We start from the raw sequence: 17,858 nt of genomic DNA on the forward strand, positions 1-17,858 counted from the left end.
TCACGCCGGCTCCCACCGCAGGGACAGCTGAAACCGGGCTCACGGCAGAGGATCGGGCACAGCCGGGTCCCCGGGAACGGCTCGCTGCTGCCAGCGCCTGGCCCACGGTGCCCACCTGCAGCCGTGACGTTGCCGGGCTACATTGCAAGGTCAGTCCCAGTTTGGGGCATCCTCCCCAAAGGCCTCCTCCGGCCTCGGGGAGCAATGGCCAGCCTCGGCGCGTGGCGTTACGTGGGCAGGATGCATCCTCATCAACATCCCACATCAGCATCCTATGTCAGCACATCCCGCATCTCCCCTACCTCTATCGCGGGAAGGGGAAAGTTTGAGGAAACCCTCCCCGAAGCACTGGGATGCTGCCGGCACAGGGTGATGCTCCAGCACAAATGCCAGCCTCTTCCCAAGCTGCCGGTGCCCCCGGCTCTGGCAGGTTTTCGGGAGCTGGGTGGTACTTGCTGCTGTTTGGGATCTGGCTCCCGGGGTCAGGCTCTTCTGTGAGCAGCTCAGTTTTCCTTCAGAGATGCGTTTCCAGTCCATCTGACTGGGGAGGAAACCTCAAAAAGTAGGAGACAGAGGGAACCCCTAAATGTGCTGTTTTTATAGTCTTTCCATGATTTTAAGGACACTGACGAACCCTTTCAGAAGGCCAGATGAGGCACCGTGGCCAGTCCAGACAGCGCGTCCACAGGCCAGCACTCACCCGAGCATGTTTCTCCCTGCCCAGACCCTCTGCAGGTTTGAAACGGCACCCTCATGGTCTAGGTCTCGTTACGAATTATCTGTGTGTATTAATTCCTGGTGCCACCCACTTGTCCCCCAGCTGGGGACAGCTCCAGGCAGCTGGGACCGGTGCCGCCTGCCCGGTTGCCGCCTTGCAGCGGTGCCCAGGAGCTCCCGTGGGCTGCGCCCCGTGCCCGTTGGGGACGGCAGACGGAGGTGACCCAGTGACACCTCTGCGACTCAGGTATCGCCCTGGCCCTCTCCCGGCCCTGCCCCTGGGCGGAGGCTGCTCCCAGCTGCGTCACAGCACATGCCATCCTGGTCACATCTCCAGACGTGCCAACCCGGGTCACATTTCGGGACGTGCCTACCCCTGTCACACCCTGTCCCCGCAGCGGGCGACGCCGCGAGCCTGGGGTGCAAACTCCGCGCCCTCCCAGGCTGGGCACAGCCCCAGCGCCCAGATCCCGTTTCAGCTACCGTGATCCCGGACCCCTGAGGGGGGGCACGGTATATATTTGGGATAATTTTGTGCGGCACCAATGCAGTAAGTCGTTTTCTGTGAAGCTCCTCATAGCATTCGGTAGCCTAAATCAGAAACGAGCCCCAAGCGCCTTTTCCCGGGGATGGCTGAGATGGCTCCTGCTGTTCAAGCGCAGTTCTGAGGTTCAGGACAGGGACTCGCAAGGACACGCGTCTGTCCCGCCTGACCCGTCCCACTGTCTGCAGACAACCCTCTGCGCAAAGTAAGGACAGAGTCCTAATGAACCCATATATAATCTCATTTCTCCTTAGATGGCCTCTGCTACCAACAGCTCTCTCTGAATTGTTTCCTTAGAAGAAAATTGTAGTTAGACCTTCTGCAGATATGGCTTCTTACCCGAGAATGGGTTTGAGGGTTTTTAAGTATTCATTAAGTTGCAGAGTTTGGGGATCACATGTTTTCCATATTTTTGCTTGGATTTTTAACCTTATCTTATGACATCTGTACTCGCTGCTGGTCTGACCTACTTAGTGAAGTCAAAGACACTGGAGATTAAACTGAGCGATCCAGTTCAGTGCATACTTATAATTTCAAGGTCCTGACAGAATTCATTAGTTTCTAATAACCATTTCTTGCTATTCAAAAACTTATTGTAAATTTGCATTCAAAAAAACCTTATTTACAAAAATAAAATTATTTTGTTTGCCTGAGAAGGTAAAATCTGTAAGCCCAAATAACTGAACAGCACCTGAAATGTATACATGGATTTTTAACAACACTGCTTATTAACCACGCGAATATCTGCCCGTGTAGACAATGATGTGCTACAGTCCTTGTAAAATTTAGCCTAACTGTGGTGAAAAAAATCTTTTTTTCTTTTTTAGGAATGCTTTCCACTGTGTCTCCATTTCAAACCCAGAAAGCAAACAAGTTGTAGCAGACTTTCTCTCGCAAAATGAATTTGTCAAGCTCTGCTGCATTTTGCTGAAGTGTAAGAAACTTAAATAAAAGTGATCCTAAAGCTAAGAAGCTGGCTTCAGGGCAGAGACTAGTGGGGATTTCTGTGAGTATATTCACTCTTCCTAAAGTTGGAGGCATGAGTAGGTTTTCTTGGTGACAGAGGAAATCATTCATGAGTCTAAGACCTTCCAAGACTGATTCCCTTTCCTATTGCACTATGCAGCTAATATTTTGATAACATTTTGCAGATACAAGTGAAAATAGGAAATCACTTTACAATTTTGAGACAGCATCTGGGCTCTTCCTTTTATTCCATTGCATTTTATATATATGTATGTCAAGCATTCATAGCAAATTAAAATTGCCAGTGCTAACAGCTTTGAGGAGCATTCATGCAGGGCCTGATCCAGAGCCTCTCCCCATCCCGGGGCAGGGGCACGAAGCTTCTGAAAATCAGGCACAAGGGTTTCAAGTGGGTTCTGGACACTGAACATCTACGAACACCTTCTTACCTTGATAAAAAAAATGCTTGGAGTGTTACGGCATGTTTTCCTGGTATATGATGCCTTGGTTTGTGCTTGGGAGAGTACGGTCGCACTATTTAACACTGCATTTTTCTGGCTTTTAATCCATATTATGAACCTATCACCAAAGAGCCTTCGAAAATGATTACGTGACTGTGACCATGGCATTCACGTTTGAAAAGCAGTTGCTGTCTGCGTAATATTTTTCTGTATTTTTACCAGCTACGTGCAAGCTGGAAGACATTTTTTGCACATCTCACCCTCACTGAAGCAGCCTATATAAACTGCTGTTAATATTCGGCGGGCTTATGCTGCCGTTTGGGAACCCGCACGTCTAGTTTTCAGTGACCCCTTCAGACACAGGCACAGACCTGCTCTGCCACAATACCAGCTCTCTATATACGTGAGGATATTTGCAGATATGCTTTGCTGGGCAATAAAATATAATTAAAAATGTGCAAAATTAATGCGTGCAATGTTTTATTCCTGGAGGTAAAATCCACTTCGTAAAACGTCAGCATTCTACTTGAGTGAGAGAGTTGTGCTCAAAAATGCACTTCTGCAGTTTTCTCAATGAATTTCCTCAGGTGATTGATTTATAGATGGCTGATTAGTGGTTAAAAGCAACATAAATTACCAGTATTAAGGAAGCTCTGGATCCTGGGACAGTCTTTATTACTTTGGAGTATCTCCTATCAGTGAAATAAAATTTTTTCATGCAACATGAGACAAAAGTCATTTGCAACACAGCCTATGGAACCTAACTGAGTCCAATTCATTTCTAAGCATTGTAATGCAAGGGCTGGTTTGCTCTGTTGTTACCATAACCATGCATTCCTTAGTTGTGATATACAAAGATTTTTCTTATCCCAAAATCAGTTACATCCATGGATGCCACTTTATAATTAAGATACAGATCCCTGAGCCTGCAAAGATTCAGGCGGAGCCTTAACTCTGCGTACAGCGAGGAAGCTCAGAACCCCAGTGCAATCCCTTGCAAAAGCACATGCAAAATATTTTTAGGAGCAGGGTCTGTAGAAGCAACCCTCAGGGATCGTCGCCACACTCCAGCAAACACTGTCTGTCTCGGGGACAAATTACAAAGAAATTGTCTTAAAGCCTGGCTGGGCCACCCTTGGGCTGCCGGGGGGTGGCTGCAGGTTTCGTCCCACGCTCTCAGGCTGAGGTGGGCGGGCAGCACCTCACGTCCAAACCAAACCTAACTGGGTCTGTGGGACCTGTGAAGAAGTGCCAGCCTGGGGTGCGGGCAGGTGGCTGTACGTGGCTTAGAGCTCGCCGAACGCTCTGCGTTTGGTCCCTTTTGTGCCCTTTCCCCCCCAAGGATTCGGGGCTCCAGAAAGTTTTCGGTGTTAAAGAGAGTTTGCCTTACATTTTAGGGGAAGGGCAAATCACACAATTTGGAGCTGGCTTACATAGCTGCCCCCTCCTGCTAAATGGCATATTTCTGTCTGTGTTTGACTACGTTTTTCTACTCCATCTCCTTCTGCTCTACATAATCTGTCAATATAGGGTTTCCTTTCATTAGACTTTCCTCTCTCTTAACATCTATTCTTCCTCACTGATGGTTCTTCCCTTTACCACAGCTTTTTTCAGTGGCTTGGTTTGATTCAAACTGAAATGGTTAGAGTGGTATCTAAAAGTAATGAATTCGGTTATACCTATTTACTATAAAGCACATTAGTTGTATCAGCTTCGTTCTTTGGATATTATTTTTAGGGAAAATGTAACACTCCCTTAATTCTAGATCCTTTTTTTATCTTGCTTCATGCATAGGCTCCAAGAGATGTACATGTAGCATAGACGCTTAATTTACTCCTCCAAATATGCAAAGAATATGACTATGTGCAATAAACATCGCTAAGAGCATGGCTGAAGACAAGAAAAAAAAATCAATTATAAAGCTGCTGTAAATTCCTTATTATCTAAGAATTTCAGCACCTACTGATGTGCCTGAGCCTCCATTGCACCCTCATGAATTTAAGAGCCTGGGACACACACATTCATGAATGCAAGCTGCATATTTGTGCACAAGCTGTACAGCAGATTTTGAAACAACCATCTGAGGATGTTATGGCTGTTAGTCAAAATCTGACAGTAAAGGGGAGATTTTTGTTTAAATAGGGGGATTCGGAACGTGACTCAGAGAGAAATCACGCAGGATGCTGGGACTTCATGAAAAACCCTTAGAAAAACACATGATTGTCTGGAAAATCTGGACATCCAAGTGCAAAATCTGCAAAATTTGCAATATCTGAGTCATATCTCTTTCCTTTTACCTGCAGATTGTGGATCGAGTAAGTGATGACTGCAGTAGAACACCGAGCAGCAGACAGGGAAAGGGGAGGGCAACGCCTGAACTTCCATCAGCCTCAGAGAGACTAAGCTTTCCTCCACACAGCTTTAGTCTCTGCTTTTCACATCTAGGTGTAAATCTGGCTTTGGGCTATGATGCACACTTCTGCCAGATGTGGTTAGTATTAATCACATATTATTTAGATCAATATGGATCTCTGTTTGATGCATGTAGCAATTGCTCGCTGCTCTGTATCATCTAACTCTTTGTATTTAACAATATCAGTTCCAAAAAGCAATTTATACCCAGGCCACAATCCCCTTATTCCCCAAAACCCCACTATTACTGGTAATGTAAAGTCCTACTACTCATAAAATATAACACAAAATATTACAGTCCTGATCTTTTTTTAATGTCCTACCAATTTCACTATTCATGCCATTTTTTACATCACAGCATTTAGTATTAACTGGGTATGTGTACCTGAAGAAATAGTGGTGAAATAGCAGCATCAAATATTTGAAATGTACATCTCCAGGAAAGGCTGTGTCTCCCTGTCTACACACACACACATGCACGTATATATGTCTCCATCCCAGTGCTCGAATCAGAAATGTATGGTTGTTACTGCAAAAACGTATGTAGCACAACAATATCGTAATCAAATGTATGCTCAGACATGTTGCAGGACGCAGCAGCAATTTACAGCCATATCAAACGCCATGGCTCCAGCTTCCTTAAGAAGCATTTCTCACACCAGAAAATGTAATTACTGTTTCACTGTGCCTTCTCACATGGTGATCTGAAACGCTTCGGTAAAATGAAGAAACCTATCAATACTGTATCTATTGCAGATGAGACATCTGCAAATACGGATCAGTGTAATCCAGTCATTGATTTTAGGATTCTCAGTCCTCCAAGGACTGTGACAAATCTATACTTTGTCCCTTAGCGATGGGGTTTGCTTTTGGATTTCTGATTTCATTGGGGAAACCGTGTAGAAGTTAATGTAAGCAGAGAGTGCTGTGCCGCTGCCCAGCTGAGACGGCTCAGCACCACGTGTGGGTCCTTCAAAACCCCACTGTGGCACACACCACTAATCAACAGCCAGACACTTGCAGACAGACCAACACCGTTTTCTTTTTTAAGACAAGAAAAAGAGAACAGTTTCAATATCTGCGAATGTTCTGGCTTTGCCCCAAATTTGCCTTGTTTTGAAATCCACTTGTATTCTACAAGCATAGGTACCTTTCCTGATCAGGTTTGGTGAGGTGGTGAAGTGAAGGAAGTATTTGGCTCCCAGTGACAATCAGTAAACCTTGTTTGTAAGAATGGACGTACAGAAAAAATCCTGTCCTGCTGTATCTTTATCTGGAGTTTGCATGCGTAGTGTTATCCCTTTGACATCCTTGCCCCACAGCAGATTGTATACAGATAAACGTGTCCTTGTAACAAAAAGAGAGATTCTCTTTCCGAGAGACCCAGAAAATTGAGGGGTCCTGTCTATAGGTGTGTGAATGCATGCACACACACACACACACACACATACAGAGTCTTCCAAACGTACACACTTACACAATATTTTATGTAACTGAACTTCAATGCAATGCAAATGTTTACAAGAAATGGTTTGCAACTCGCTGACTAAGGACAACTGAATAATTGGCTAAAGAAAGCAGGGAAAAGTTCCTAACAACGTCTCAAACTTCTCAATTTTAAATTAATCAGAAAAAGTAAAAATCTATGAAGAAATGTCCAGATTTCAGTTAATCTTTAAGATCTAATACACACACAGATGATGAATTTGGGTATTACACTGAAAAGCCATGTAATAGACATACCCTAGAATTACTAGGAATTCCCACAAATACCCTGGATATTGTCCCCACAGAGAATTTCTGTCATTCCAAACACCACAGCAGCTTCAAGCTTTCCCCACTTACTCTAAGATTAATATATCAATATATATTCTTTCTTTACCCAAATTGTAATCTATTCCCAAACCTAACTGGAAAGAACACGCTGGCAGAGGTGCAGAATGGGCAGTTTTCCAGTCTCCGTGTAAAGCCTGCAATATCTGACCCACTACAGATGAAGTTGCTACCACTGAGCAAGGTATACCCCAAATACAATGCCTAACACAAATGTCTAACAGGGACTGAACTCCAAAATATTACACCTTAAAAACATTATATGGCTATGTCCAGGAAAGTAATTGTAAGTGCTTTTTGGAAGTGTTAAATTTGCTTCTGTTCTGCTTGGAGAGAGTATTTTCTCACCCTTTGTTCGCTATGATGATGTGTTATTGAGACAATCCATCTTTAAAACTGGAGAAAAATTACAATATTCCATCCATACACACGTTTAAAAACACGGCTTCACAAAGTGCATGACAGCCTTACAGAAGGATTTTCTGGTCACTTAGACTGACCTGCAGAGCTAGGTTTTGCCGCTGTGAATCACGCAGACGTTCCCAACTCATGACCCTCTGCAGACAACATCAGCTCAGAGAAACTCCAAGGAATAGGCTCTTCTGCGCCGAAAAAGGCTGACATTATTGCATCTACTCTACACCTCTGAAACTGCTAGTTTATGCAACATCATTACTGCATGAAATACAATTCACACGTGAATAACGATCATGGCCGTGAGATACGCTGTTAAAGACGCAGACTCCTCCACGTACTTCGTTTGCTGTCTGCTTTCAATCCCTACCCAGCGTACCGGGCAGACCCCCAGAACCACGTAATTCATATATAAGGCTGTACATTCTCCACACTAAATAGCTATAAGAACTCTCATTTTTCAAGAAAAAGCTCAATTTTAGACTACAATAGGAAAAAATAATGTGCTTAGTATTGATCATGAAAGAAGAATAGAAATAAAAACTGCGGTATTCAGTTATTGACATAAACACCATCATGCACCGTGCAAGCTGTGATTTCACCCTAGTGACCGTATCACGTGGACCTGGGAATTTGTCCATCACGTCAGCGAGCTTTGGATCAGACCTGTGAAAGCCAGAGCTGTGTATATGGCTTTAACTTTATATATGGTGAGTCTTGCAACTCAAAGAAAAGCATGCCTCACTTGCTTCCTTGCTATGTAAACAAGTCCAGACCACGTCACCAAAAAGGGTCTGAGGTTTACCCAGCAGATCAGTGAAACATCTGTAGCCTTTCACATATTTCACAAAGAAACATTTGTCCGGTAACACATTGCATCCTTTCTGAATGGCGACACATGGGGCCACAGGCAGAGCAATCAAATCACAAAGAAATGAAGTTTTATAGAAATCTATTTCTATATAGTCTATATAGACTATAAACATATTATAGATATGGATTTATTTAAATATATTTCTATTCCATGTAGAATATAGATATAATATATAGATATAAATATAGGGTATAAATATATTTCAATAAATTTATATTCTATATTGCATCTGATCTAAAAGCACTATTGCAATTTGGGGCAAAAGTTTTTGTTTGCTGTCATGCAAAGCCATACCAAAAGTTTCCATATAAATAAGCAGTATGAGCTTTTCAGGAAGATGTATAATCTTATATTGACCAGTTGCTTTATATACATAGGTTTTCCTGGAGAGCATATGTAATTTTCGCAGTAACATCATTTTTAAACCTGAAATTATTCTGCATTTCTGATATGGAATTTTGTCATCAGGGTCACTTTTAGAAAGTGGAAAATGATAGCAAAATACAGGGCTAAAATTTGAACAAATAGAGGAGTATTATACTTGCTCATTTTAAAACAAAATGAGAGTCTAGGAGCTGTACTGTATTGCACATCGTATCTGTGTAACCATACCTACTGACACTTGGCAATCATAAATTACAGTATTATTGGAAACCCAGAGTCGGCTGATTAAGAGGCATTTGAAGAGGTCTGTCCAAATAACTACCTTCCTGACACGAGGGCCCCGAGAAACCAAGAGGAGCTGTTCATGTTTCTCCACCACACACAGGATGAAATCCAGAAATTGGTAAGAAAACGGGTTAGACGCTCACAGGGGTTAGTGCTCCTCAGAAGGAAAAAAAATGGGACTCTATTAACGGAGGGTCTGCGAAAGTGTGAATGTATAGCTGAGGTCGGTGCGAGGCGTGTGCGGGTGCGTTCATCTGTCTTTGGTTTGTGCCGCAGCGTCTTCTGGGGCCGAAAGCAGCTGGGCCAGGTCCCGTCGTGCTCAGCTCAGCAGAGGCACGCTGGAAATCAAGCCTGAGGCAGGACGGGAAGAGCGTCACCATTTGCGTCTACGTGTGTGAGAGGGAAGCCAAGACACAATACGACCCCGCGCGTATTTAGTCGGAGCGCTCGGGGTGCCCGTGCGCTGCTCCCACAGTCGGGAAGGTCTCAGGGGGTGCAGGTGCAAGCGGTTGCGGGCAAAAAGGGGGAACTCCGAGCAGCCTCGCACCCAAAGCCTCCTGTGTCCAATTTCACCTTCGAGAGATGCCGAAGGCGTCGCAGACTGTGTTGCGGCTTGAAGGGGAGACAGCCTCACCCCCCACGTTAAGGCGCTGGCCGGATTTTTGTTGTGATTTTCCCACAGAAGTGGAGTTGGGAGAGGGGAAGACAAAACGTCCCAACTTAATTTCTTTTTAATGGTCTGATGGAGCGTCTGACATGTGAATCCTCACTGTCCCTGCTCTCCAGCTTGACTTCAATGACTGCTTTTAACAAACAGCCTCCCCCAGACAGGGAAATTCTGTTACCTTGCCCAAACCTGCTCAAATACTTTGAGCTCCCAGTTACACATTTAGCACAGGATTTTGGCAAAATGCGTGAGAGGCGCATACTTTGAACTGGAGGTAGACTTAAAAACAGCCCCTTGATCGTCAGCGATGTCTTTATCCACTGAACCAGAACTGGGTTTCGTAAACCCTTGCGCCTGTAATTTCTTGATCTCCTCCCGATGTGCCAGCCAGCCCCTGCAAACCAGGTCATTTTAAAAGAGTTCATACGCCTGTATTCCTGCAGCCCTGCAATATGCATTATAAGTAGCTTATCTGGAGCCATCAGTGACCAGAGATTAGTGGGGCGATATTCCCTCTGGAAATCTTCGAGCCCGCACTGCCTTCCCTCATTACAGAGGCTATCGGGTCTGCATTGCTTTGCATCCGCTCACCGAGGGGGCTTTACATTAACTCCACTTGGGGTTTCAGAGTTTTGCCTCTGAGCGGATCGTGGGCAAACTGGGATGCTCATTTCCAGCGCCTGGCGGGGAAAGGGAGCCCTGCCACGGTGCCCGGGTGCCCCGGCGTCCCCAGGCCGGGGCTGGCTGCCGGGGCAGGGTGGGCTCCAGCCGAGCGCGCCCAATGCGGGGGCTTTGCTCCTCGTGACTTCTGCCCAGTGCACATAGTCCGAACTGGAAATTAAAAGCCTGTCCCTTGCTAGTCTTCAGGGGTAAATTTCAGAGGCTCCAACATAATTAACAAGTTCTGTCGTTCCGTCGCTGTTGCACTAGCTGTGGTATTTTTAAAGCTTTTTATTAAAAATTAATTTCTTTATTTTGTTGGAGACCCATCACTCGGTCACGTGGCTCCCTGTCATGTTTCTATCCTTCCTACTCATATTCGAGTTATGCCATCAAGCTAATATATTGTGACTGCTCTTCTCTCTTGTGACAAAGCCTTGCAGCTGCCTCCAAATCAATAGATGTCAAAGAAATATGAAAACAATCATGACAGAGAACTTAAATCCTGGCTAGAGTCTGCATAATAAAAAATGTGCTTCTGTTCTCAAGGCAGCGGATTAATTTATCCTAAAGTTTAGTCAAATTTTATTCCGGTACCTTTTTCCCAGCAGATAGAGCTACATCTGTTGGGTTTGTAATGTAATTTGTAATTACTGCCCTTCATGTGGTCCAATGCCTTGAACCATCTTTAATTAAAAGCATAATTAAGGGAAGATCTAAAGGAAGACAATTACCAGATGGTCTTTTTTTTAGAAACAGTTAGTTGCATTGAGGATGTATCCCGGTCCATTTCTGACTTGGATTAAAAGGCAGGCTTCTTCCCGCACAATCTGCGAGGCGAGAGGCCGAAAAGGGGCTCGGACATCCCGGGCAGCGCCGCGGTCAATAACCGGGAGGGAGGCTGGGGGGGAGCCGGGGGGGGGACTGGGGGGACCTTGGGGCAGAGGGTCACCCTGGCTCTGTCGCATTTCCTGGGGCAGGTGAGCCCTGCTACCCTCCTCCAGCCCAAAGCTCTGGCAAAAACCATCCCAGCCAAGCCCCCCCATCACTGGGGACACCCTAAGGCTTCTAGGAAACATTTTCCTGGCAAAAATAGTAAGTAATAGTAATAGTAATAGTAATAGTAATAGTAATAGTAATAGTAATAAATAGTGATAGTGATAGTGATAGTGATAGCGACAGCGATAGCGATAGTGATAGTGATAGTAATGATGATGATGATGATGACGATGATGATGATGATGATAATGATGATGATAATAATAATAATAATAATAATAATAATAATAATAATAATAAAGGAGGGACTGAACCCCAGAACAGCTTCCAAAAATGAATCATCACCGCTGCCCTGGGTGGGACAGACCCTGATGGAGGGAACTGTGCCTGCCCAGCCCTTGCTCATCGCAGCCTGAGCAAAGGTTTTGGCTAAGAGCCCCCCCCCGCCCCAACCGCCTCTGAAGCGGCTGCAGAGCCGCCCCAGCCTTGCTGGGGTTAGTTTTGGGGTCCCTCCTTGCATTTTGGGGTACTCTCCCCCCAGAAAAGCCCCCCCCCCCCGCACCTGGAAGTTTCAGAGAAGACCATCACTAAAGGAGAAAGGGCGGGAGGGGATGGGAAATAACCCCGAAAATATGAATAATGCAACGAAGTGCAGATTTATGTGTGAGCACAAAATTTCTAGAGGAAGCTGGGCATAAAAAAAAGGGGAAAAAAAAGGAAACCTCGAGCAGTGGTGTAATGTAAATTAAATTTTTGCTGTATTACTAAGATTTCATTATTTGACTGTTCCTACTCAAAGTAAGGCAGCAATGAATTGTAATCATTTCAATTATCTTCAAGATAGTTTCTTTAGGACACAAGTTGTCAAAGATAAAAAAGTACATTCTTGCTGCTCCATGGGTCCATTTTCCAGACGGTTTGTCGTTCTTGCTGCATGATTTAGTCGGGGCTTTTTTGCATACTCCGGCTCTCCCACCGCCCTCCGCGGGGGCGCGGACCCGCTCCCTCCCCGCGCGGACCGGCCGCGCAGCGCTCCGCGCCCGCGGAGCCGGCGGGGCTGACCCTGCCCCAGCGCCCGCTTCGCCGCCATCCTCTTTTAATTAACTTCGCACAAGAGGTTTTGGGGGGGGGTGGGCGGCTTTACCTTTTTTTTCCCTCTTATTTTTGCGGCTCTCCCCCTCTCGCTCCCTCGTCCCCAGCTCCCGCCCTGGAATATTTCCTGGCCCATTACTCTGATAAAGAAATAATTGCGGGGCGGGCGGCCCCGCACCTCGCCTGGCCGCGGGCCACCCGAGGCAGGATCCGTCCCCATCCCCATCGCCATCCCCATCCCCGCAGCCCTCCGAATACAGTTTTCTCCCTGCTGATATCGGCTGATTTGCAAGTGAGAGCTGCTCTCCGCCGGGAAGGCGCTTAGGTCTCTTTAAGCGCAAACCAAATAACATTTAAATGCCTTTTTACTGCCGAGGCATTATTTATTTAAGTGGCCGTCGGAAATCACAGCAACGCGGGTCCCCGTTCCTGCCGGAATATTGTCCTTGCCGTTTTAGTAGAGCGACTGGTTTAAAAGAGGCTCTTTCCGAATAAAAGAGCGCGTTTCTCCCCATTATTCATATCTAGGGAGTCCCAGGCCTTTAGTACATTAAAAAAGCTTCAAAAGGACAATTCGCCATCCACAGATACTATATTTGTGAAATGTCCTTTTGTCGAAGCTTTTAACACCTTCTTATAACGAATCATTTGTTCTTTTCTTTTTAATTTTGATAGACAATTAGCCATCAAATATACACCAGTTGACTGTAACCGAGCATTAAACTAGCCTTTATTTAACGCTAATTTAGCATAGCTGCTTTGTTTAACTTTGCCATACAAGAACCAGGTTTTGTAGCAAAAAATAGGTGTAATTTTATGTGGGGCTTCATTTCTTTTGGCCCTCTACACAGCAAGCCCTCTCCTCTTTGTAACCCATTCTGCTGGGCAGAAACACCATTTCGGAGTGCCTAGCACCTGGAGTCTGGGAAAAATTAGCATTGATATAGATTTAGTTGAAATGTAATCTCTTAAATCTGTCCAAGATTCGGGGAGATAATTACACTTTCACTGAATTGCCAGGGGTCAGCGTCTCTGTGGACCTGAGGAGTTGATTTACTAACAATAGTGTTACATAAAAAATGGTGTTTGAGATTATAATGTTAATAGATGCAGTCACTGGGGAAAGCAGGCAGGCTACAACTAATTCGATGGAACTTGGTTTTTGCTTTACAAGGATTCAAATCACTTGCAGCATTTAATTTAGAGGAATGAGTTTGGCAGTAATTACAGCAAATGGAAAGGTCGCCTTGGAATATTAGTTATTTTTCCCCAAGTTGGGACTCGGGCTTTTGGGGGGAGGGTCCTTTTTCTCTGCCCCCGGCCACGGCCGGGAGAGCCGCGTCGCTGCAGCCCTGCACTTTTACCGCTCCTCACCTCGGACCCGGCAGAAACCCGCTCGGACAAAAGAAGCGGGGGTGGAAAAGATTTGTATGAGCTCTGGAGTTGCCCCTCGAGCGGGACCCGACGGTTCCGAGGGAGAGGCGGGATTTCTTTCCGCTCCCGGGGGATGCTCGCCGGGCCGGGCCGGCCCGGGTCAGGTCAGCGTCTCCTCGGGCAAAGAGCACCACGTCCTGGGTGAAATCGCTCGGCTGTTTCGTTGGCATTTTGGGGGGTCGCGACAGGGGCGGGTTGGGGCTCGGCTCCGTGCCCCGCTGAGCCCCCTCCCGCTTCCCGGCGCCCCGGGAAGGGCAGAGCTTACCCAGAGACGGCCTGCCGGGGGGCAGATGGCCCCAATCCGGACACTGGCCCACCTCGGCGGCCCCGGCCCCCGGCAGGAGCCTGGAAAGCCCAGCCCAAACCCAAGTCCTTGTGCCACGATGTCCCGGCCCCGTGTGCCCCGTCCGTCCCTGCCCCCCGCAGGGGACGCCCCCCTCTTGGGCAGGACCGCGGCTTTTCCCCGCTGGGACACCCGGGCCGGGCTGGGGGGAGCCCGGTCACGAGTGGCCGTGGGAAGCCGAGGGACGGGGCCGCCCTCGGGGGAGCGGGGCTGGTGCCGGGCGTGGGTCCCAGCCCCGGCCCCGGTCCCTCCAGGGGGGTCCCGCGGGGGCTGCCTCCCTCCCCGCTCCCGGAGGGGCCCCGGCGGGCGGCGGAGGCGGAGAGCCCGGCCCGGCCCGGCCCGCTGCCGGGAGCCCGGCGCTGGCCGCGCTGCGCGGGTGCGGCCGGGCGCGGAGGAGCGCGGCAGCCCGCCTGCGCCGCATCCACCCCCGCCCCCGCCGCGAATCGCCGCCGGGAGCCATAAATCCAAATCAATTACCTACGGGACACACCGCCGCCGACCGCGTTTTGCAGCCCGGGCTGAGCGGGCGGTGGTTTATCGCCGGGGAGCCCGGCACGCCGCGAAGTGATGCGCTACCTGCGCAGCCCCCCCCCCCCCTCCCTTCCGCGCCCTTCCGCGCCCCTCTCCGCGCCGCGGCCGGGCGGCGGGCGCGGACAAAGGCGGGCGGGAGCGGCCCCCGCCGGCTCGTCCCGCGGCCCCGGGAGAGCCGTCCCCGGGGGCAGGGGCGGCGGGGCGGCTCCCGGGGCGGCTGCGGGGCGTCGTCCCCGGGGCCGCGGCTCCGGTGAGCGGCGGCAGCCCGGGCAGCGCCGGCGCCGGAGCCTGCCGCGGCCCCCCGACGCCCTCCGTCCCTGGCTGTTTATGTTTGAAGTCCAGCCGATCTTATATGTAACAGCAATATATATGTTAATTGAAAACTTCTGAATTTAAAAAGGTTGTGACAAGTTATAATTTGTCTTGTCAATGTCTGGAATCCTTGTTTAGCTCTTTAGTTGTGTCTGCTGTTCGTGCCTGTCAGATAACAGCTTGCCTAACACGCTGCCTTCCTCTCTTATGGCACGGAAATGACAAATGTGCTGTTTTATCCATACAATTTATTTCATTATTGTTGCCAGCACGAAGCATCACAATCAATCATAAGGAAGTCCAGTTGGCAGGTGTCAATCTTGGTATGTTTTTGTACGTCTCAGTCTATATTTAATCCAATTACAAGGGTCATGGAGTAAGTGCAAATCCCCTTGTTACAACTCACATCTTATTCAAGATTTAAAGTAAAAAGTCAACTTGATCACATGGGCGCTTTGGGGGACCTCCGATACCTCTTGATATGTCGTCCCCCCTCCCAAATTATGCAGAGATAGCGTTTTATTAAAGAGTTATCGCAGGTCGGTTGGGGTTTGGGATTTTTTTTTTTCCCCGAGTGTTTGTGTGCAAATGAAGTATCTTGTTATTTTGCTAAAGAAGAGGGAGGCTTTAATGATGGGAGATCTTTCCGCTCATTGCCCTTTCAAATACAATTGTAGATCGAACTCAGCCTTGTCACGTTGAGGAAAAGTGAATTTCTAACATCCAGGACGTGCCTGTCGACTTTCAGCGAATTGCATCCAATCACCCCCAGGGAATTCAGCTAATGTCTCAGTCTAAACCGGGATGAGGGGAGAAAAACAAATCAAACATTGTCCGGAGTCACGCTTATTATGAAAATGTTTTAAAGGATAGAGAAGGGAAATAATTCAAGACAGCCCAGAATAAAGTTTTAGACAAATTAATAGCATTAGGAGTCCTCGGGAAAAAAAAAAAAATAGAGAGAGAAAGCCCAGCTACAAAGTTAAGGTATAAAGAAATGATTTATAGCTATACGTTTCTTTTTTAAGCAAGAAGTATTTTTTTTTAATCTGAATTTTTTTTTTTTTTTGGATGAGAAAACAAGGTTGCGGCATTGAAAATAATAGTCTTATTATACAGGCGGCTACAGTGGGATTCTTCACGAGGGGAAATGTTATCTTTCTGCTAAATTTCTGTCTTTAGGACGCTTCAGTTCACAGAAGTTTCTTGCAGCATCTTAAATTAAACCCCCCCAAACACACACTCCCGCACACTAATCCCGCTTGTTACAACAAGTTCCCAGCTCGCCAGGGCTCACAAACCGGGGTGCCCCGTGTCAGCCGGCTCAGCCCGCTCTTGGCGAATGCTCAGGAGAAGGCTAGGTGCAACCGTTTACCGGGTTGCAGGAGAGCCTCGCAGCCTGCCATCCACACAACAGGCGGAAAGCTCTCAGACCTTTATATGGCAACACACAAAAAGCCATTTCAAGAATAACTCAGGTATTTTTTATTCGAAGAGATGGAGCTATTCAGTTTCTATCAAACTGCGAGAGGGCTGAACCGACAGGACGAGAGGGTAAAAAAAAAAAAAGCCAAAACAAAACAAGAGCAAAATTACATTTCTGCACCAAGGTTTAAACGCAATCCTGAGGGCAAAAGAGAAATGTTAGACAAGCAAAGAAACGTGTGGGGGAAATAAAAAGAAAGTATTTAAAACCACATACCTTGGACAAGGGCAAAATATCCCAGCTAAATTGCTAGTCAAGTGCCTCTTTCCTTGAAAGCCAAAACCACGTTTCTATCGCAATATTTTTCCTGTTCTAGAGAGTTTCCTTCGGTTTTTACCGTTTATTGTAGCTAGTCTTGGACCCTGCAGCCTGTGCAATGCCACAGTAAACAAATTGTTCTGATGTGCTTATTATTATTGCTCAAGTTCTGCTTGGATAGAGAATTAAAGCTCATTATTACAGTGTGTGTTGAGAATTGCTCAATCTATGTGAACACGGAGGTTTGGGGCATCCTCGGGAAAAAAAAAAAAAAAAACACACACCACCAAAAAAACCAACACAACTTCGTACCGTGGTGTAAATCAAATATGTATAATGCTTATAAATTTGTAACACGTTGCCGTGCCCCTGCTCCTATCCCCTGCCCTGCGCGGCGTCTCCCGCACCGAGCCCGGCTCCCCTCCGCGCCCGCGGGGTTCCGCTCCGCGCTGCTCCGCGGAGCCGCCTTCCCTCCTCCGCGGCCCAGGTGAAGGCTGCGGACCCGACGGTGCCAGAAGACAAAAAATAATGGGGACACACGCAGGCGGGAGGAAGCGGGGGGGGGGGGGAAGCTTTTTCTCCCCGTTTGCCCGGCACCGCTCCCCGCCGGAGCCAGCCGGTCCCCGCCGGGCCGCGGGCTCTCCGGGCGCTGCCCGCACGGCTGCGCGGCGGGGGGCGGCCCGCTGCGCGCCCGGACACCCCCCGCCTCCGCCGTCCGAGGGGTGAGACGGGGCCGGGCCGGGGGCACACACCCACACCCACCCGCCGCGGAGCGTCCCGAGCCAGCGCCCGGCGGGGACAGGCGGCTCGGCCCGGCCCCGCCGCCCCCGGGGTCCCGCCTGCCTCCCGCCAGCTTTTTTCCCCCCTATCCTTTATTATTAGTATTTTAATTTATTTAATTTTTTATTTTTTTTTTTAGCCTCTGCGGCGATCTCACAGCCAAATACGGACTCTGCTCACGGCGCTCCCCCACCTTCCTGCCTCGCTTCCCTCTATTTTTTATTTTTTTTTAGGAGATAAAAAGGCAAACAGAGAGCGCTCTGGCGCTGGCGAGGGGACTGTTTGCCTGCCTCCGCCGAGGCCTGGCCAAGCAGACTTGGCTTCACGCCTGAGCAGTTTCTGGAGAGCGGCGCGCTGGAGAGCAGGGGAGGCAGCACCTGGCCCTGCTTTAGGAGCCATCTCCTTT

This window comes from Aquila chrysaetos, chromosome 16 (assembly GCF_900496995.4).
Source record: "Aquila chrysaetos chrysaetos chromosome 16, bAquChr1.4, whole genome shotgun sequence".
NCBI lineage: Eukaryota > Metazoa > Chordata > Aves > Accipitriformes > Accipitridae > Aquila > Aquila chrysaetos.